This window comes from Ambystoma mexicanum, chromosome 5p, assembly GCF_040938575.1.
Source record: "Ambystoma mexicanum isolate Mex_15411 chromosome 5p, UKY_AmexF1_1, whole genome shotgun sequence".
NCBI classification, from domain to species: domain Eukaryota; kingdom Metazoa; phylum Chordata; class Amphibia; order Caudata; family Ambystomatidae; genus Ambystoma; species Ambystoma mexicanum.
This window is the reverse complement of record NC_090930.1, coordinates 642,054,895-642,077,565: the sequence shown is the minus strand read 5'-3', so window position 1 is coordinate 642,077,565 and position 22,671 is coordinate 642,054,895.

Here is a 22,671-nt window from a genome sequence, read left to right as displayed (position 1 = left end):
TGGGAATGTAGGCTTTGATCCCCAGTTCCGCGCTTTGAAACCTCTGGGTATTAAGCATGTAATAAATAACCAATTATAATTACAATGTATAATTATAAGCCTCAGGGTCCGTCCTGAACCTAGCTCTAGCGGAGGGTTTTTCTATCCTGAAAAGTATTTGTATATGGGTGTTTCCCTATTTTTTGTTTTCGGGGGATTGCCCTCAAAATGGGAAGGCCATATGTGAAAACAAGTAAACCGTGAAGTCAATTAGCCCTCTCTCAATCCAACTTCTTTAAGTTAGTGCACCAGCTTTTTATCTAATTACTTTAGAATTTGTAAAAAGTTCATTCGAAGTTTCATATCTCCAAACCATTCATGTAGAAAACATATTTTATTCGTATTTCATCTCATAAAAACTTAAATACCAGTTGAAACTACTAGTGCACACATATACATTCACGACGTTGTACAGAACAGTTTATATCAAAAACTATTTTATCAAAAAAAGTGGGGTTAGTAAGTGATCAAGGTCCTTTTGAAAACTAGATTGACCTTCTAGAGGACTGCAAATCGGAACAATAACTAAACAGATCTCAATGACTTCTCCTTTTCACATATGATTCTGTTTTTATTCAATCACACTGTTTTCATCAGTCTCATTTTTTGTGAGATGAAGTATGAATAAAATATGTTTTATATATGAATGGTTTGGAGATAGTCTGAATGACCATTTTACAAATTGTAAAGTAATTAGGTAAAAAGCTGGTGTACTAACTTAAACAAGTTGGATTGAGGGAGGGGTATCCTGAGAAGTGACAGGACCAACTCCAGAGGAGGAGGTGTTGCACTAATCTTTAGGGAAGCCATGCAGATAAGATCACAGTTGAAAAATGTGAATATCTCTCTGTCAAATACACTCGCAGTCCCCACGACTCCATGGCCTTCCACATTATCTACCACCCACTAGGCCCCTCAATCTCTTTTGAAGAGAACCTCACTGATATTGTGTGAGAGAACATCAAACCCACCTCTAGACTGCATCTAGGCCTCAATGATCCCCTGGACTTGCATGCCACCTCAGTGGGAAATGCACTTTCGGGCATTGGGTTCAAACACTGCATTACAGCCCCTACCCATATAAATGGTGGGATATTGGACTAGGTAGCAGATCTTAATAGCCAGATTACTATTACCTCTAACTCTCCATGCCTGTTATCAGATCACCACATTGTGACCTTCACCATCCCCCCAACTTAACAATCACATGAGGTTAATACCATAGCCTCCCTGGCTCCCCGTAAGGCCAAACCTTTGGGTCATATCAATTCATGGTTCACCTTCGATCTCCAAGCCCTAATGACCAAAGAAATGCCTAACAGAAGGGACTTGGAAAAAGAAGCCATTTGCCACATACAAAGAATCGTTCAACAACATTGTTCAAGAATACAAACAGTCTATTATCACAGCCAAATCCACTGCATATCATTCCAGGATCATGAACGCCAATTCCAACTCCAAAGACATTTTTAAGATACTCGGGGAGTTGGAAAAACCCACGGTCCCCCCCTACAACATCATCATAGATGAATTATGGTGCGCTAACATACAGGATGCCATGCAAACAAAAATCTCCCTGTTACAGGAGAAATTACCCTTAAATAAACAATCATTTAAAATACTAGATCAACTCTACCCACACCATTCCCCTCCAGACCCCAAACCCCTGCCTTTTCACTTCAGAGAAATCACAGAGTTAGAAACCTCACTCATCCTCAAAAATCTCAAGCCTTCTAGGTGCAAGGGCGACATCTGCCCAGCTACGATCATTAAAGACTGCTCTGTAGCTCTTACCCTATTTATCTTTAGGTTCATCAATGCCTCTTTCTCTTCCAATTCAGTCCCAACCAGCTTAAAATAATTCTGGGTCCTTCCCCGCTTAAAAACAAAATGCTACATCTAGCAGCACCAAACAACTACTATCCAATCACCACAGTCCCATTCCTCCTAAAAGTCCTGGATAGGGCAGCATACAACCAAATACAACTATTCCTGGAGAATAATCATATCTTAGGAGTACAACAATCAGGATTCAGGCTTAGGCATGGCACTGAAACTGCACTTCTAGAACTGAAGATCCAACTTGATAATCACAAATATGAGGGAAAGCCAGCACTTCTCCTCCTGGACCTAGTGGACCACAGAACACTATGTCACCACCTCACTACAGTAGCAGACTTCTCCCAAGAAGGCCCCACCTGGGTTGCCTCCATTCTCATAGGTAGATCAATGAGAGTCTACTGTGTAAAAGCCAGCCCTCCCCCCATTTTCTGTGGCGTCCCCCAAGGCTCCTGTGTCTCTCCCACCCTATACAATATTTTCATCAAACCCCTCCTTGACCTCCTGGACTCCATCAGCATCTTTTACATGAATCATACTGATGACACCTAGATCCTCCTGCTTTTATCCAGCAACTACGACATTGATAGCATCACGATCAACAAAAGGTTTTTGACCATCCAAGCCTGGATGGCCACTAACCACCTATGCCTTAATGATGATAAGACATAGATTCTACTGGTAGGCTCCCCAGGAACACTGAAGAAGCTTAACTCTCAATACTCTTCCTTCCTGTTTGATGGAATCTGGATCTCTGTCTCACCCTCACCCTCAGAAAAACAGTCAGGGTCCATCTTGATGCCACTCTCTCCTTCATGGGGCAGCTGAACGCTATTGACTCTTCCTCAGCCTACACAACCAAATTGAGTAATGCCAATTCCTGACTCCAACCAGTCTTCTTACCATTGCTTGAGCTGTAATAGGGGCTAAACCGGACTACTGTAATGCCCTCCTTGAAGGTACCTCCAAACATAACATTAACAACATGCATGGAATCCTTTTTTAACTAATCTTTCCCAAAATGTCCAATCTGGGGAGCCCATGGCAGTCTTTTTGTTTGCAAAACATCAGCCATATCTGTGATGCAAGTCAAAAGTTATTAGCAATTCAATTTTGGCTTTCCTATGGAAATTTCTTTTGTCATTATGTGTTTTATTAAATTTCATACTTAATGACAATACTGCAGAATTCATTACAGATAGTTCAGGACAATAACATCAATAACAATAACAGTAACAATCAAACCTCAGTACATTCGATTTCTCCTCGCCCTCCCTGATAAGTCCTTTGGTCCTCCTCCAACCCCAGGTTCATGAATCTGGGTCTGTGCAATGTTCATTGTCCTAATTCATTGTGGCAGTTCCAAAAATCAACTTGACGTGAATTGATTGGGTGAAATTCAAGTTAATTAACCAAAACCAACTGATCATAATTAATTCTGTGTCTTTCAGTATAAGGTAGTGTCACATTTCTAACCCAATTCATCCCCACCCCATGCATGCTCGAACCCATGCAGCTGCCCGCTATGCTTACTACTCCATTCTTGTGCTACTGCCAATCTCTATACCAGAGACCAGTCCGCTGCTTTCAGCCATTTCCGCCTCCTCTCCCCCCACATAAACTCCCTTTGGTAGTGACCAAGACTCTTCTCCATTTCCAAACCTCCCTTCCCCCCTCCCAGGGTTTGGTTCATGTCATCACCCCAACTGTTCATCCTACCTATGTGGGTACCATCTCCCTTGGCTCCCTCCATACCTCAAACCTCATTATGATGCCAGTATAGACTGTGCTGCTTGGGTGCTTAACATAACAGTATAATGATAATGTGATATCAACTTTCATAAACAACATATACAGGAACAAAACCTGTAACCTCAGATCCATAGATTGGTCCCTCTGTAGACTACTATTTGCATCCTCCCATCCTGCCCTCATGTAGTAATCTCAATGTCTTCTAATGCCTGCTAATGGCCTGCTTCGTCCCCTAGCCTCATCCCTCAACTGTAGTACTCAGATGCCCTGTACAAATTTCTCCCAGGTTAATCAGAAGTCTCCCTTCCTGTCTCTCGCCCTGTATATCAGCCGCTCGTATGAGACAACTCTGACCATTTCCTGATTCCATGCAGTCACTGACGGGACGAAGTCTGATTTTCATAACTGTAAGATCATCTGTTTTGCCACCATCAGTGCTGTACCAAGCCATTTCCTATCCCCCCTGGCTATACTCCTGCAAGATGTATAATCGTGGGTTATTTTTGGTACCCCGCATTGAATTCTCTGTATTGCCTCCTATAGACTCTACCAGTATCCCTACACCGTTGGGCTGTACCACTAGATGTGCCATAGATCCCCATACTGTTACTGCACCTCAAGCACCTATCATCCTATGCTAGCTGGTCAGCTCTAAGCTTGTCCAGTATCCGGTACCAGCCCTGTAATATCCTCTAGTGCATTAACCTTAAACCCGTCTCCATAATCCCATTCTCACAGTCTTGGAATATTCTGTGAATTGTGTCCTCTGAGAACTGCTCCCATAGAAAATGTTGCCATCTGTCCACTCCTTCCCTGCTGCTGCTCAAGTACAATCAATCTATTAATTTTGTGTAAAGTCTTCCTACAAGGCCCCTACGCCAGCACCAGTTCTCCAGCAAGGTCATGATTGGTGAGTTACGGATATCTCCCAGTTGCTCCCTAGCAAACCTGTAGATATAGTGCATCAATTGCCTATGCCTCCATTCCTCTTCTCCCCCCCAACTGCTTTTGAACCCAGAGGTATTTGAAGGTTATGCAACCATTCTCTTTCAGAATGTGTCTCACTTGCTTTATCTCTGCACCCGCCCATCTCTTCCAGCAGACCTGCCTTTCCCCTATCCTTATCTTTTCGTTATGCCAGATAGGAGCCTCCAGATGCCAATATCCATTCACCTTAAGCCATGCATGAAACGTTTACCACACTAGAGTGTTTGTGCTGAGTATTGGGTGAACTTCATCTTTCTCATCCATGCCAAATATGACCCTCCTTCTGCTGGAATGTTTGCTCCCATACCACCCATGCCAGTCTGTGGCCATTTTTGAAGGTTCTGCCATCCAGGGGCATAACTTCGCAGCTTTCCCAATTTATTTTATATCCGGAGGAGGAGGAGAAAACTCCAATCATCTTCATCAGCTCTTTCACCGAGTGGACCGGATCCGCTAGTGTCAGCATGATATTGTCCACGTATAAAAGCACCTTCTGTTCCCCTACTGGTGTGTCTATTCCATTGATACCCGAGTTTCGCCAAATATCCATGGATCGCAGCTTCAACACCAAAATAAATAGTAGGGAGGAAAGCGGGCATCGTTGCTTTGTTCCCATGCCAATGTAAAAGGGCTCTGACTCTGAATGATTCCCCCTAACCATTGCTCTGGGGCACATATACAGCAGTTGAACCATTGCAGTGAACCCCTGTCCCAACCCAAAGCGATCTAGTATCCTGTACAGGTATTCCAACTCCACCCGATATAACGCTTTCTCAGTGTCAATCGAGAGTGCTATTCTGGTATCCGTCCCTCCCCTCTGCCTCCCCTCTCCTTCGTAATAGGTAAAGTAGTAGCCGGATGTTATCATTCACTGATCTGCTTAGGACTAAACCCTTGTGTGTCTCATGGATCAGTTTTGGAGAGACTTTTTTCAGCTTTGATGCTAAAACGTTGGCAAACATTTTTATATCCCCGTTAATCAAGCTAGTAGTTACTACATAGAAGGAGCTCCCTGCCTGGTTTTGACATCACGGTTATCAATGCCTCATTAAACTCTAGTCAGAGCTCCCCTAGTGCTAAACACCTGCACCAGTCTGGTGGCTACTCGGATCCCCCACCTTATAAAACTCAACTGTTCATCATAGTGATACTTTCCCACACCTCTTCTGCTCGTATCGGGCTCCCCAACATAAACTGATCCTCCAAATCTGAGTGTGGGATCGGTAATGGGGCTAAGAACCGCTGTTCTGCTGTTGTGTTGGCATCGGGTTCTGCCGTGTACAGGGCTCCATTAAAAGCTTGGAATTTCTGCAAAATATCCTCAGCCTGTGTCACCTGCTTCCCGGTATCCTTACATTGGATCATTGTGATACCCCTTGCTCTTCCCTCTTCCTAAACTGGGCTGCCAACAGCCATACTGCTTTTTCTCCCTGCTCGTAGTGGGCGACCCCAACTGGAAGAGGGAATACTCTGTCTTCTGTGTGAAGTAATCATCAACTACATATCTCGCCCTCCTGAGCGCCAGCAGCAGGTCAGTTTTAGGGTTTTCTCAACCTTTCTAGACGCGCCAGGTTGTCTTTAGCCTTTTTCTTCTTCCTGGTCCCTTTATGTCTCAATGCTCCCCAGAAGTACGCCCGGAAGTACGTCTTACCTGCAGCCCATAAAGTGCCCTCCAACCCCACTGAGCCCTCATTGAGCCTAAAGAAGTCTTCTAAAATGTCCCCTACCTCTCTTTTATCACTCGGGTTCTTCAACAAGCTGACATTTAATCTCCACCTGTTGGAACCTAGTCATTTCAATGTGGTGTCCAGGACTAACATTCCCAGATTATGGTCCAGGGCTAACATGACCAGATCGGGGTCCAATATCCCCTTCAGAAGTATTTCCCCCCTTATTAACTTAGACACTACCCTCTGTGACATCAAGAAGAAGTCTATCCTTGATTGCACGCCGCCGTGGACACACAATGTAAACGTATACTCTCTGGCTGTTGGATTTATAATCCTCCAACATCTGCCAATCTGTGGTCAGCCATTATCTGCTTTAGTATTTCCATTTCCCTCTTTAGCCCGTCTATGTGCTTGTTTGACTTTTCCAGGAAAGGGTCCAGAATATGGTTCCTGTCCCACCACAGTGGGATTTTGCTGCTGAACATCTTTCTTATCATCCTGGATTGGTATGAGAAGAAGGCTTGTTTGTCCACAGTGGGGGCGTATATGGAACCAAGCAGCAGCGTGTTCTCACCCACATGCACCAGGGATGTCATTTAGGGGTTGCCAGGGGTCGCATCTGTGACCCCGTAGGTCTCCCTTGCTACCCCAGAAAAAAAAGGTTTTTTTAAAACATTTTTTTAAAATGCAAGTTCCTGGCCATGTGCTAGCACCATGTGCTTCTGGAGTGGCCGGCTTTCTTGTTCAGTCCTCTTGCAATTTTCTTTACAAAAATCAAAAAGAACAGGTGTTCCACAAGTCTAACACTTTCAGCAGTGGCTCTAAATACGAAAGAATAGGAATACCAACACATTTTTGTTTCTGGAATTCTATACAATAATTTCTAGACTCATTACATGTTTATTACAGACACATTTCAGGGGATGAGTCACTGATTTAGTCTGTTCTTAAACACCTCAACTCAGCCTTTCACTCTTCTGAGGTTGTTTAATGAGTACCAACACAGGTTAGGTGATATTGTATGTATATTTTTTCTATATAAAGCGCTTAAGTGTAAGTGCTATATAATAACACATCATTATCATTTTGCCATGGCTGTCTGCTTGCATTCACAGTCATTTTGTTAATATGGGCCTATACACACTGATCTTAATGATACATATGGCGATCCATTCTTGTATAAAATGTAGATCACATTATAGTGATATCTTAACCATAGTTTTCGTAGTGTACTTAGGAACAATGATATGTTATGCTACTTCCTGTTTTGTTAAGGGGTGAAAGGTTGTGTTCCATCACTTTGCGCAATATCACTTCAGGGTGGAATCAAATTACATCACTTCCTGTGATGTCATCAGAGGTCAAGGAGCATGTGATGTCACTTCCGCTACCCCTGGCATTTTAGTGAAATGACGTCCCTGACTTGCACCCTGTTCTCTACCAACCTACCCTCCCAATCTACCCACACTTTTTTAACCTGCAATTCTTCCCTTTCTCACTACAGCTGTGAAACACCTTCCCCACCCATGCCCTATGTAACCTTTTCTTCCTCTCCCTTCAGCAGATGAGTGTCCTGTAGTAATGCCACGTCTGCCAGCTTCAAATTTATATATTGCAGCACTTTGTTGCGTTTGACATAGTGGTCGAAACCATTGACATTCAGCGAGATTACATTTAAAGCTCTATTCAACATTGGAGTTCCCGCCTTTTTGATTCCCTTCCCTCTTGCTCTTTTTGTTGTGTTGCTGGGGCTTTCTAGGGTTAATCACTGAGAGCACTACTGACATCTTCAGGACCTCTTTTACCCTGACCAATGTGGACCTTTGAAGAGGGCTCCCATTGAGCATAAGAACCCCATAATTCCTCCTCCCACACTCTCTCCTCCCTTCAATGGTGGTGCCATGAACCTCCCATTGCCACATCCCATATAACATTCCCACTTTCTTTTACACTTCTTTTCCTCAGAGGCTTGGTTTGCCTGCCCCTCCTCCCTCCTCTCCCCACCCCCAGCCAGAATGTCCAACTGTCCTCCATCTCCAGTACGTTACCATGCATACGTAACCGCTCCAGATCTACAAGATCTGTCCCTCCGCCGTCCACTTTTCTTTTGTTTTGCTTCTCCTCTACTGAGTACCTTTCATGGGGGTGACTTTGTTGGCAACCTGGATTTCTCTCTTTGCCTCTCCCCTCCAGGCATGTTTGTATTGTGGGCCTGTTAGCCAGTAATTTGTTCCTGCATGCTGGCAGCCTATCTGATGCCATGTAATCCCTTCTTGGATTGTTCTGCCTGTGCTCATGCTGTACCTTGCCTCTCTGCTATGCTCCAGCTGGGATGTATTCATCTATACTGGCACCATTTCCTGTAGAAAGACCCATAACGCCTCCGGCTCCCTGAATTTCAGTGTCTTCTGCCCTTTTGTTGGTTCCATGTAATAATGTCGCCACAAAAATCTCGCCATGCAAAAATATCGCGGAAAAATGGCCGTTTTTTGTGGCGACATTATTGCATGGAACATGCGGGGGACACCCCCGCAACCACCAAACTTTTTTTTTTTCTTTTTTTTGCCCCTGTCCCCATATATATGGTCACCCAAATAATATCGCCACAACATTTTCCCGGCGATATTATTTACAGCGACCATATATATGGCGATATTATTACCTGATACCCTTTTGTTATCAGCATTGTAGTGTGTTCATGCAGTCTGTATCTTATGTCTAATTTTTTCATTCGTGGTCGAAGCACATGAACTTTTCCTGGTCTCCATGGTCTCCCTGGAAAAATCTGCTGACATAGAGATCTTGTGGCCTTCCCAGATCACAAGATGTTCCTTCTTGGCTAGTGTTAGAATCTGCTGCACCTGTTGTTATCTTAGGAAGCATGCGATGTGTGGCTGGGGTGTTTTTACGTTACTTGCATTTCGGCTCCTGATCCTGTGCACCTCCGCTTCTCCAATGGCCTACTTAGGTCTAGTTTTAATATGGATGGTTTCCGCCTCTCCAGAAACTACTTCGGATCTCCTTCCTCCTCCGAGCCAAAGAAGACAAAGAAGCGCATATTACACCTCATGCTTCTATTCTCCAATTCATTGTGTGCCGCCTTCACTTCCTCGAGCTGTGCCTGGCGCAAACATATCCTGTTGGATACTTCCTTCTTTCGCCCACTCTCTCTTCCACTTCAGTCAGCCTATACCCCAGCCTGCTCACATCCATTTATACTGCCAGCACCTCGGTATGTTTATCTCTCACCCTGGCATCCATTCCCGTGACGGCCTCATTTGATTTTGCAAAGTGCTGAAGAATCAAGTCCAGTATGGGTGAATCCATCTCCACCCTGTTTGGAGACCATGTTGCTCTTCAGAGACCCTCTTGTCTGCACAGAACTCGCTCTTGCACACTAGACACTTTTTTTTACCAACTGTAAGGCCCCCTCTTTGCCACTATGCTCTCCAATCCGACCTCTGTCAGCACTGTATTTCCCCAAGATTGGTTCGCATTAATAATCTCGGAACAGCTCAACTATCTCTCTGATGTTGTTCTCCTGCTGCGCCCCGACCTCTTCCAGCCCAGCAATTGCTGCCTCCCCTGCCAACTCCCAGCACCCCTGCTATGTTAACCCTGCAATGCCACCAAACAGGGTAATTCCGCCTCTCTCCCGCAGGCTTGGGATTAGTGCTGGTGTGTTGCCTGACCACCTCTGAGAGGAGGTAATGCCCAGGTGGTGCTGCCTTCTGCTTAGTTGGCCATGCTGAAAAAAGAGGCCACTAGGCACTGTGCCCCCTTCCATAGATTCAGTGACATCCCTAGGTGGACGACAACACAGAGGAGACCTGAATTGCAGACTTATATCTCCTGGTCTTTGGCGTATCTCAGAGGCCAGGCCCCAGCAGAACAGAGGAAGGGTACACTTGTATAAAGGGCTTTGCCAGTGGCCTATGCCAGTGATTGATATGTCCTGCAAAGAATAAATGCAGCCTTTCACTGTGATATTTTGCTTGCAGATTTAATACGTCTTGAGGGACACCCAGAGCCTCTTATGCTATAGCTCAGGCATCGATCTGCTGCACCGGCTCTCTCTTCTCTCCAACCTTCTTCCAGCATGCCTCCCCTGTAGATGCACTGCGCTCACCGCTGCTCCTGCCAGCATGGTGCAGCGGTGAGAGGTGTTACAGCGGGGTGACCGGTGTTCAGCGAGCTAACCCACTGCGCTAGTCATCCCTCCCCAGGTTCGCAGGGCTGCTGTACTCTCTTTAGGTTGTCACCTCCTCCGCTGCCGCTATGATCCGTCCCCCGCTGGCCGCTGCTTACTGTATTGAGCTTGGCTTCTTCAGATCCTTCCTTTCACATAAGTGCCCCGACATCCTCTTCAAACCTGCATGCGGTGCAAGTGATGCGCTCCTTACCTTGCTCTTGCCTGGAGCGCTGTTTGCTCTGGACTCTCCGTCCAACTTTTCTGTGTCTGTGCTGTGTTCTCGGGGACAAGTGCTGCCTTCTGTTTTGGGTCATCCAGACCCCTCCAGGTCACGCCACTGGCAGCATTTCACTTCCCATATTTTCACTGATCCACAGCTCTGCTTATTCTTTGGGGTCACTTCTTCCGAAGAGACATCTGCCTGGAGTAAGGTGAATGAAGTCAAGAGCTCTGCATTTAGGTGCCCATTTTTCGGGCAGCAGGCCATGCCCATCTCCTATGGAACTTGATACTCACCTTAGCTATATATTACAGTGCCTGCGGTGGTGGCACTGTAGTTACGGTTAAGTTGCTCAACTCATAGAAGGAGCACTTTTTGGTGGCTTATAACTTTGCACCTCCTGGACAAATCCTCACCAAACTTTGCAAATATGGGTATATGGGTCCCTCAGAATGATTTTGCAAAGTTTGGTGCAGTTTTGTTCAGGGGGGCGCAGTTATAGGGAGGTCCCAAAATGTGTGCAAATCTTCATAGACACAATGGAAAAAAAATGTGCTTGCACCAACAGCCCAAACCGCTGGATGGATGTTTACTAAATTTGCGATAGGAGCGTGGCTTGGTGCCAAAAGTGGTGCTGACTTCTAGGAATTGTAATCCGAGTTGTGTAATGGGATAAGTGGTCTTACAACTCACAGAATGCAAATAAAAAAAGGCTTGATAAGCACCTATCGATTGGAATGGGTCCTGTTGGCCAGTATGTATGTACTGCAACATATTAAACGTTCACACAGCAAGTGCCATTTACAAATGTTGTACACAACTTTTCAATCCGCTTTTCCTTTCTTTAAGAAAAATGTTACATACAGTATTGCCATAATTGCGCATATGCATGTTTTAACTGTCATGAAAATGCTCCTAAAAATAAATATGTTTAAATGCACAACATTGTAAGTAACTGCCACTTGATGTGAGTAGGTGCTGAGTGCTGCAATGGATGGCATTTGATAGAGTGGTTAATACGGAGAATATGCTTATTGAGAAGCTTATTACAGGGTAACTGGCAGGAAACCTGTATATATGTAAAGGAGTTGACAAACATACTTTAAGCAATATAAGCATACCTGTACTATGTCTTGTTAGATGCAGAGGTTGTTGAATCTGCAAATATAAATCTTGGAGAGTTCTATAGTAGTTATTGATGAAGCTGGCTGAGAGTAACAGGAGACATGCACTCTGAGAGTTTAAGAGTACATCTGAAGTGTTGAACTGAGTTGAGAAGGGTTACATGTACAGTTTTTGGATGTGAATGGTGAATGGATGTGTGACTGTTGGAAAGCAGTCAATGAAGGAATGTTACAAACATAAAAGTAAAAAGTGTAAAAGGAATGCCCTTTGCTGCGTTGTTTGCAGACACCGCGGAAGACTGTGTATCAAGAGTTATCTTTGTTGTGTGCAGTGAAAATGGCTATGGTTATGGCTTTGAGGAAAAAGAGTGTCTAGATTGTGGGTGATTGTTGGGTCCATTAGCTAAAAGTGTAATCTGAGAAGTGTGGATTATCTGAGAATCTTGGATTAGATGAATTTCAAGTTTCATTGTATGTAGTTTGAGTAATGAAGTGTGCGGAATTCCTCCCATTTTGTGAAAATATGGTTGACTTGAAGCATTCAGACATCATTGTAGTTCACTGTGGAGGGAACAGTTTAGGCTATGTTACCAGAATTTCATTACAGTTTGCCATGAAGGATACATTTGGAAAGTTGATGGAACTGTTTCCACATTCGAAAATATTTTTCTCTTGGATAGCTGGATGCGTTTGAATGTAATGTGTCCACAAATTGACAAATCCAGGCGCAACGTGGAAAAAGTTGTATAAGAGATGGTGTGCATCTAACTGATGTGGGCAATTTTTTTTGAAAATGTTGAAAATTCAGTGAAGTTGCGTGTGTGAACCCATAAAATATGGATTCAAGTATTCTTTACTAGTTGAAGTAACCAAAAAGAAAAACAGAAAATAAAATAGAAGCACTTTTTGTGAAAGTTATAAAAATAACTATGTTCAGTAGATCATGTGTTATTTCAGTAAATAAAAACAATTAATAAAAAAATACAAAAGACAGAAAGAGATAAACAAAGGTTCTTTTAAGAGCCACCATTTTTAAATGAAAAACAATTAAAATGATGTTAATTCCCGCACCTCACGCCTGGAATTTTCCAGGTGTCCACAGACTACCGCACTGTCCATGGACTATGCAGGCTGCAAAGGGTCCTGTGTTTTTTTTTTTTTCTATTTTTTTATTGCGAAAGTTGGCTCCTAAAGGAACCGTTTTCTTGTATATTTTTACAGGAGAGGCAAGATAAGGTGGGGGAGGGAATAGAAGGAAGGGAGGGAAAGAGCACCAACCACAGAGACAGAGGGGTGGTTGGAGAGTGGAAGATGTTGTGTGGGCCTTAAATTGAAGGTAGGTTGAAGTGTTTCTCGTGCTCCTTGACCGTGGCTTTGAAAGCACTTTCAAATTGCTACCCCTGCAGATCGGTTTCTCACAGTGCAAACAAAATACGATGACCCTTGAAATGTAAGGGTCAACAGCCTTCTGTATGGCCTGCGAGATGGCTGCTAGGATGTTCTGCCCCACAGGAGTAACCTGTGTGGTGGCAAGAGCGGTCGAAGAAGATGGTGAAGAGGCCATCAACCTGCTTCTACCTGACAAAGGAACCGCCTTTCTCAGAGAACCCGGGTGGTTGGATGTCATGTGGTGGTGCATAGAGGTGCTCCCATAGGAGTGCAGCCCAGGTTTTCCGTGGCTGAGTATGGCGTGGCACTCAGTACATTTGACCGTGGCTGCCCGAGCCTTTAGTACACCCCCAACGGTGGAGAAAAACCACCACAGCCATGACTTGCTCCTGGCACTATAGGTAGGGACTTCCACTACCTCATCTTGCTCTTCCTCTTCATCCTCATCGGCATCTCAGCACCATTTCCCCTCTCCAGGCCCTCCTGGTTGTTGTGCTGGTGGTGGCCCCTGGAAAGGAGGAGGAATGTCCACAGTAGATGCCATTGTAGCAGGTATTGATAATTCTGCACAGCAGGTGTTTTCCAAGTACTCTCTCCTGGACAGCCGGATAGATAATGAGTATAATTAATGGGTGGGTCCCTCCAGAGGAACTGTCCATGGACCACAGGACTGTCCGCGGACTACCGAGTTGAAAAGAGGCGTGGGAAACTTCTAAAAAGTTCCCAGATCAACTATGATTGGGTCTAGGGGCTCTGTGAGAGTACACTTTCACCTTGAAACACTTTAGATTTGCAGAAAGAAAAATTCAGTTTCAAACTGTCCGCAGTGACAGACACCATCTGCGGACACACCATCACGCTGCACGGTGCGGTCACATCATGATATCAGGGGACGTCCGTAGACACCCTGTTGTGTTAAACGGACACTCCCAACAGCCATATAGTCCACAGACTATTAATTGGGGTTTTAAAAAAAAAACAAATGATGTCAGCACAATATACAAGATATTCATAGTACACAAATGTTATGTATTTATGAAAGGGATGAGGTATCGGAATGGGAAACATAAATGGGAGAATTTGGAATTTGTATTCAATGATCATGGGAAAGGGAGTGAAGTTTCATCAAAGCGTCTTTCATTTATATTTTGAGAATTTAATGGGGGTGATTGCTGGGTGGACGGGGACAGGTTACAAGAAGGACAGTGATAATCAACATTTCTAATGATATGGTTTTTAAAATAATTTAAAATGTCCTTATAGTCATTACTAAGTTCATCCTATTTTGTAGGCAAGATCATGATTTCATTATTTACAGTTGGGGACAGAGATTGTCTTTGTGATGCTTGGGATTCTCTGTTATTTTGTTGTTTCTTTATGTAAAGTATCGGTTGTAGGTTAAAAATTCAAAAACAAAAGGATCGAATGCAATACATTCGAGTCAAAAGGACGGAAAAAAAGACCGCTTTTTTTGTGAGCCCCCCCTAAACCCCTGTTTTTGCCCCAAAAGCCATTAATTTTACCTATACCAAAACTCCCCCAAAAAATACATTCAAAAAGGAAATTTGGTCGTCTTTTTTTATGTTCTTTTGACTCGAATGTATTGCATTCGATCCTTTTGTTTTCAAACTAATGACTGGACACCAAAGTATCTGCTATAAGAAGAGAATACATTATTATTTCACTGAGTACTGTATAAATGACATTATTTATTTATATTGAAAAATGTATTGTTCACCATTAGAGATGTTGTCATCACTCATTTCTTCTTTTGGGAAGTTTTCTTAGAACCACTCTAGTGCGTTTGCCATTTCTGAGAAAATAAAAAAATAGTGCTTTTCCTTATAAGAAATGTTTACATAATGAATGGTAATAATACAGAAATAAATACAGTGTGCTTACTATTTTGTAAGAGGTTGTTATGGAATGAGTGTGTGGTGTATATGAGTCGGTATGAAGAGTTGTACTGAAGTGTTAATATGAGGTGTAGAGTTCTGGTTTGTGTTTGGTGCATTCCATTATATATTGTGTTCTGAATGAAAAAAATTATGAGTACATTTTAAATGATGATTTTGTACGAAAGTGTATTTTTGGCTGAAGTAAATATAAGAGATGTTGTTTTAGGTATATGTGTTCGCTGGTTGAAGGGTACAATGTTTTTTGTTCGTCCCTGTTTTTTCTGGGCTTTGTGAGTGCTACCTGTTGTCTGCATACTTTCGTTCTGTCCGCGGACTCTAGATCTGCTACATTGCGCGTAAGTATAATATAAGGAACATGTAGCAAATTAAGGGTGCACTGGTAAAACCCTATAAAATTCAGTGAAAAACATGGTTAAAGGGACGGTATGGTTAAGTTGCACTCATGAAAACCTATGAAATTCAGTGAAAAAATCTTATTAAAGGGACTTTGTGGTAACATGTAAAACCACCCCCCCCCCCCGCCCGGAAAATTCGCCTGTATGGCATGCTAAGCAACCATAACTCGCGCCACCACTGTGCACTGTTAAGACTAACCCAGGAAATCAAAGACGACATCACAAATGTCATTGATCACTTCACTGATGCCATCACATATGAAATTCATTTTCATTAAAAGTCCCTACACAGGGTTGGGTTCACAATGTTGGTAAGAAGAAGTCAGGGGTGATTAGGAGACCTATCTTGAAGTATTTCATGTATTAAAGAATATACTCATCTAAACAAAATATTATATTTGAGTTTTGTTGTTCATACAGGAACCTAATCATATATAGACATAGGTAATGGCTGCTGTGTGTACCATTGAAGTACAGTATCTTTATTTGGCAGTTCTGGCTACTAAAATAATGAAAGCTACTTTAGTAGATTTTTAGTCATGTTAAACATGGAATAAATAGTAATAATTCAAGACTCACTACATAATTGTGTTAGTACAAACAATGCATATGAAAATCCACAATGCATACAAATCAGAGGCACATACAGGGAAACTAAAGTAAGGAAGAAAGAAAAAAACATAACCAGAACATGTCAATATCATAAATGTTCATCTTCATGCATACAAATTAATTGTGTGTTTGAGGCCTGCTTATTGCCCCATGTTTGTGCACCATGAGCTGAGACCAAACCCTAAGGAAAGTACTTTACAAACATACGACAAGGTCAACGTCTAGATATATCACACCTTTGGAATTGCCATATTCTTACCGTTAGTGAACAAAACACCTGGCCTAGATATGTAAGTGAACAAAAACAAGTGGCCTAGATATGTGATGTCATCAGTGCTGTCATCAATGACAAGTATGATGTCATCTTTTATGTCCTGGGTGTTAGTCTTAGAAGTGTACGGTGCTGGCGCGTGTTATGGTTGCTTAGCTTACCATAACTGGTGAATTTCTGGGGGGTTTTGGGTTTACTTTAACCATAACATCCCTTCAACACATTTTTTTCACTGAATTTCATTGGTGTTTATTAGTGCATCCTGATTTGCTACCACTTCCTAATATCATACTTACCCCCAACATAGCAACATTTTTGGCCGATCTACAAAGTTTCAAAATACAACTGTGCATTTCCCCACCTCTTAGCAACATTTAACACTTCTATGAACATTCTGCATTTATTTGCACAGTTTCTTTGTTCACCAACGTTCGCGAACATCTGACGTCATCGCAGACCTTCTGATCAGTATCACAGGACCATGCGTGCACAGTGTCATGACATGTTTGCGATCGGGTCCATGCTTCACACAGTTGGAAAATGCATTTTCAGCTGATCTAGAAAGTTTCAAGCTGAAAATGTACAGCTCCTTGATCTATTCTTACTGATGTTCCATCTGCAATCCAGGAGAGAGCACATGCGTGGAAGAATATTAGCACAACTGCTGTTAATCTTCAAAAATGGCATAAGCGATGTTCATACCACCTCCCCAGAAGCCACCACCAGCAGCTGAGTAGCCTAGACAATGGAAAAATCAGAATAAATGCAGAAAAGAATCAAGAGGACCACGAAGATGAGATAGAGGAATGCCTAGCCAGAATGAACGAGTGTGGTGGTTCTTTACCACCATTGGGGGTGTACCGTAGGCTACCAAGATGAAATACACTGAGTGGAATGTTGTACTCAGTCGCAGACAGCCTAGTCAGTACTCTTCTGGGACCACCTTGATGCGCCGCCACACCAAATACAACCAGCTGTATGCCCTCAGAAAGGTTGTTCCTTTCTAAGGAAGTACAACGCTGTCTTCCTCTACCTCATCTTCCTCAACCGACACTACCAGCAATCAGGCTACTTCTGTGCATCAGAAAATACCACCAGCTACATTGTAAGCCATACATGAGGCTGTTGATCCATATCTTTCCAAGACAACAGTGCTCTCTATATACTGCAGCACATCACTTTTCAGGGGGGTGCACTTTTGAAGTGCTTTTGAGGCTGTCATCAAGGAGCATGAGAAACACTGCCCCCCAACTTAGATACAACACACGCCCAACATCTTCCCCTGTCCACATGCCCCTCCATATATGTGGTGCAGAAACAATTAAAATAAAAATAAAATACATCAAAATAAAAGGTTTCTTTAGGAACCACCTTTCACGGTTAAGAAATAGAACAAAATAAATAAACTTACAGACTCCACTTTACATTTTTCAATAACATAGTTAGACTCAATAAGATTCTCCAGTATTTCCATTAGCATTTTCTACTATGCTCATGTACATAGTGGGCAATTGTATACTACAGAAAAAGAAAAAAGCACAAAAAACAATTTTCTGTCCCAAATACTTTTCACTAGCATACAATGCGGACCATAATCCATAGACCTTTCTGACTATCTGCGGTCTCTACAGTCCCCTTTCGAGGTCATGCATCATTAAAAAACCTGGAATGCAAATGCACACCATCGCACAGGACAGCCCTTTTATCCGTTTTACTGTTAATGTGTGTAACACTCCCTCATTGCTTGCTTTCAAACAGTGACAAATCTATCCACCAATCACTTCCAGAACCTCTGCATGTAACCCTATCAACTGTAACCCTATCGACACATTAATCTTTCACACAACAACTGGCACTGAACAATGTTCGAGAGATCTTTTTCATCTACATTTCCGTTGTTTATCCCAAAGCTATAAATGCACATATGCAATGTGCAGTGAAATAAGTGCATGACTATAAAGGGGAGTAGGGATTGCAAAGTGCTGATAGGAGCCCAGAACGAAAATGCAAAGAGACGCCAAGTTGGGATGCCACTGGCTAACTGTTGGGGTAGTGGAGTCCCAAGGCTGTGGTACAGAGGGAATGAGGGGGAGGTGTACTGGTATCAACTACATATAGGGCCTGGAACCTTTGAGGTTCATGAGGGACCAGGCCACCAGTCTCTGTGACAGTGGTATGAGTTAGCAGGGAATGCATTAGTCAAACAAGAAGAGAAAAGCAGAGTTTTTAGAAGTTTCCAGAACTTAAGGAAGTCCATCTTAAGTATAAAAAGAGCAGGAAGGCTGTTCCAAAGAGGCATCAGCCGAAGAGAGACACATGTCTCCTGCTCTCTGTTTCGAAAAGTGTTTCACAAGCAGAGAATAGGGTTATAGGAGTAGAGGGCTCTAATAGGGGAGTACTTAGGGAAACAAAGTTGGAGATAGTATAGTCCCAGGTCCCAGAAAGCCATGTCAATGATACTGAGGATCTTGATTTTCATCCTTGCAGCCAATGTACACATGTTAGTGCAGCAGCAATACCATCCCTGGGTTTGAGGCCAAGGATAAGTCTTGCAGGTTTATTCTAGATAAGCCAAAGGTGGCGTAGACAACAAAGGGGGCGGTTGAGGAAGAAGCTGTTGTACTATTCCATTCTAGAGAGGACCAGAGTTTTAGAGACCCCTTGCTCACTATTCTTAGAAAAGCACAGCTCCAGCCTACTGATGAGGTCCAACCAGACCAAAACAAGTGTCTGAGATCTTGGTACTCTTGTCCAGAGGAGAATTGCCTAGCATTTCAGCGCTGGACTGCCCCAGGGCAGGGCAAAAACTGATATGTTTTGGATATTTCTCCTCTGTGAAAGATAGTGTGCTAAATAATCTAGGTAAGGCTCTCATAACTGGGAGTAATTTCCAGCAGAGGGACTCCCAGGACCCCCCTTGTTTTTTACATAATTTAATTAACTGTGGCTCTCACCCTATGTTACTAGGGGAATCCAGACATGGACCCCTTACGCACTCTTCTTAGAGAGGCACAGCTCCACCCTACCGATGAGGGCCAACCAGACCAAAACACGTGTCTGGGTTTGCTGTTGGTATTCTTGTTGAGAGGAGAATTGCCTAAAATTTCGGTGCTGGACTACCCCATGGCAGGGAAAAGGATGATATGTTTGGGATATTTCTCCTCTGTGAAAGATAGTGAGCTAAAGAATCTGGGTAAGGCTCTCGTAACCGGACAAATGTCTGACAGAGGGACTCCCAGGACCCCCTATCCTTGTTTTCTGCATAATTTAAGTGACTTTGGGTCTCACCCTAAGTTACTAGGTGAATCCAGACATGGACCCCTTGCTCACCATGATATGATATGATTTGATATGGCATTTATACCGCTCCTATACACAAGTGTTTCAAGGCGCGAGGAGGCAGGGGGGGACAGAGGGAAGACAGACAACAATCCTACCAGGCCAGGTGTCATTCAGATCGCGCAAGCGCATGGGAAGGGGGAAGGGGGAAAGTGCAAGGGAGAGGGGGGGGCGAAGTGCAGTACATGGGATAAGAATAATAACAAGAAGTAAAGTATGGCCAGCTGGTGGTAAGTGCGAGGGAAAGTGCAGAAATCCGATGTCAAATGATGGTAGTGGGAGTGTAGGGATACAGAGACAGTCACGAGTGCAGGGGGTTGCCAGGAAGGCAGTGCAGGAGTCTGGCTGGTGGTGGAGGGAACATGGGCCCGAGAACAGAGGGTGGCCAGGTAACCAGTGCAGGTTCAGCAAGGGATTCAGCAAGGGAGAGGAGGAGAAAAAGCAGAAGCAAAGAGAAAGATTTTGAGGTGCTTCCGGAACCAGAGATGGTTATCCTCAAGTTTCAGTGAGATAGGGAGGCTGATCCAGAGGGAGGCACCAGCAGAAGTGAGAGATCTACCACCAACTCGTTGCTCGGAGTAGCAAATGACCCTGAGGGAGTTTGAGGCGGATGAGCGAAGAGCTCGAGAAGGAAGGTATTTAGGAAGAGAGCGTTGAAGGTATTGAGGCCCTAGGTCCCAGAAGGCCTTGTGGACAATGCAGAGGCTTTTAAACTTAATCCTCACAGCCACTGGGAGCCAGTGCAGAGATTACAGTCGTGGAGAGATACGGTCCCTGGGCTTGAGGCCAAGGACAAGTCTTGCATCCTGTTCTGGATAAGTTGCAGAGGGCGGAGTGGAGGCAGGCAGATTTAGAAAGAGGCTGTTGCAATACTCTAGCCTAGAGAGAACCAGAGCTCGGGAGACAGTGAGCTTCTGGGGGAAGGAGAGGAAAGGAAGAATACCTCTGAGGAGGTGTAGCTACTAGTATGCCTTCTTAGAGACATCAGAGATGTGAGGAGAGAAGGAGAGTGTGGAGTCTAAGATGACCTCAAGGTTTTTAGCCTTACAGATGGGAGCAGGAAGAGGGCCAAGAGAGGCCGGCCAGAGAGTGACAGGAAAGGAGGCAGTGGGGGTGCCAATGTGGAGAATCTCAGTTTTACCGGCATTAAGGCAGAGATCACTGGCAGCACACCACTCTTGGATGGCGGAGAGATGAGAGAGGGAGAAGAGGTGGCTGAGCATAGCCTGAAAATTAGCTGAGTGTTGTCTGCATACCACTGGAAGTTGGGGCAGTGTGTGGCAATGCAGTGGGCAAGGAGTGCCAGGTATTGGTTGAACAGCCAGGGAGAGAGGTTAGACCCCTGAGTAACATCACAGATATTTATTTATTTATTTACATTTATAAAGTGCTCACACAGGCATCGAGGCGCTGTTACAGGAATTGTTTGTTTTTTCTTAGTTGCGTAATTGTGTTTTTTTTTGTCTTAGTTACGTATTTATAACACGCTTAAACACCCCGAGGTTTCTATGCGCGGACCCGGGGATCGAACCTGTTGTTGCTTCGTGTCGTCTTGCTTCCAAGACGCGCACGCTGCCGCTGAGCTATCCTCCTGGGACAACAGGTAGAGCTACAGATAGAGGATAGGAAGGATCCAAGTTGAACGTGGGAGGGTCGATCGGAGAGGAAAGAAGTCAGCCACGCCAGGGCCTGACCAGTGATCCTCAGGTTATAACAAAGACGATTGAGCAGGATGGCATCGTTGACCGTGTGAAAGGCAGAAGAGAGATAAGTAAGATGAGGACACAGCGGGTGTTGGAGTCAAGGTGGGAGAGTCACTATTCTTAGAGAGGCACAGCTCCAGCCAACTGAGGAAGTCCAACCAGACCAAAACACGTGCCTGGGGTTGCTGTTGGTACTCTTGTTCAGAGGAAAATTGCTGAGCATTTCAGTGCTGGACTGCCCCAAGGCAAGACGAAGGGCCTCATTACGTGGTTGGAGGTAGCCATGGTGCTAATACCACCATGGCTACCCCTTACCACATTCCGGGTCCGGGTTCTCGGAATAGGGACTTACTGGGTCATTCCAACCTTGGAGGACCCGGAAAATCCCCATTCTGAGAACCATTACCCATTCCCATTCGAGCACCCATAGGGCTCAATGGGAATGGGGATGAAGCTAAAAACGAGGCCGCTAATAGCGCGCCCGTTATTAGCTCCCTGGTCTCTTATCGGCTCCCGCTAAGGCCGCCTGGTAAAACCAGATGCCTTTAGCGGGACCCGCTAAGGAACCTAGTAATGCAGCGGTAAGGGGTTAACGTCAACGGCACCCTTACCGTTGCTGTTAACCCCTTACCGCCGACCTCGTAATGAGGCCCAAAGACTGATAGGTTTTGGATATTTCTCCTCTGTGAAAGATAGTGAGCTAAAGAATCAGGGATAAAGGCTCTTGTAACCAGGACTAATGTCCGGCAGAGGGACTCTCAGGACCCCCCTTGTTTTTGGCATAATTTAAGTAACTTTGGGTCTCACCCTAAGGTATTAGTAGAATCCAGACATGCACCCTTTGCTCACTATTCTTAGAGAGGCACAGCTCCACCCTACTGATGAGGGCCAACCAGGCTGAAACACGTGTCTGGGTTTGCTGTTGCTACTCTTGTTCAGAAGAGGGTTGCCTGGCATTTTGGTGCTTGACTGCCACTGGGCATGCCAAAGACTGATATGTTGTGGACATTTCTCTTCTGTGAAAGGATGGTGAGCTAAATACTCTGGTTCACGCTCTTTCCCGGGATATAGGCTGGTAGAGAGACACTCCCAGGTCCCCCCTTGTTTGTGCATGAAATATTATTTAACATAGTTTAATAGTTCTTTAAAGTCATTGCTAAGTGTATTCAACTGTAAAGACAAGATCATTAGTTCATTCTGTACAGTTGGGGTTTGGGATT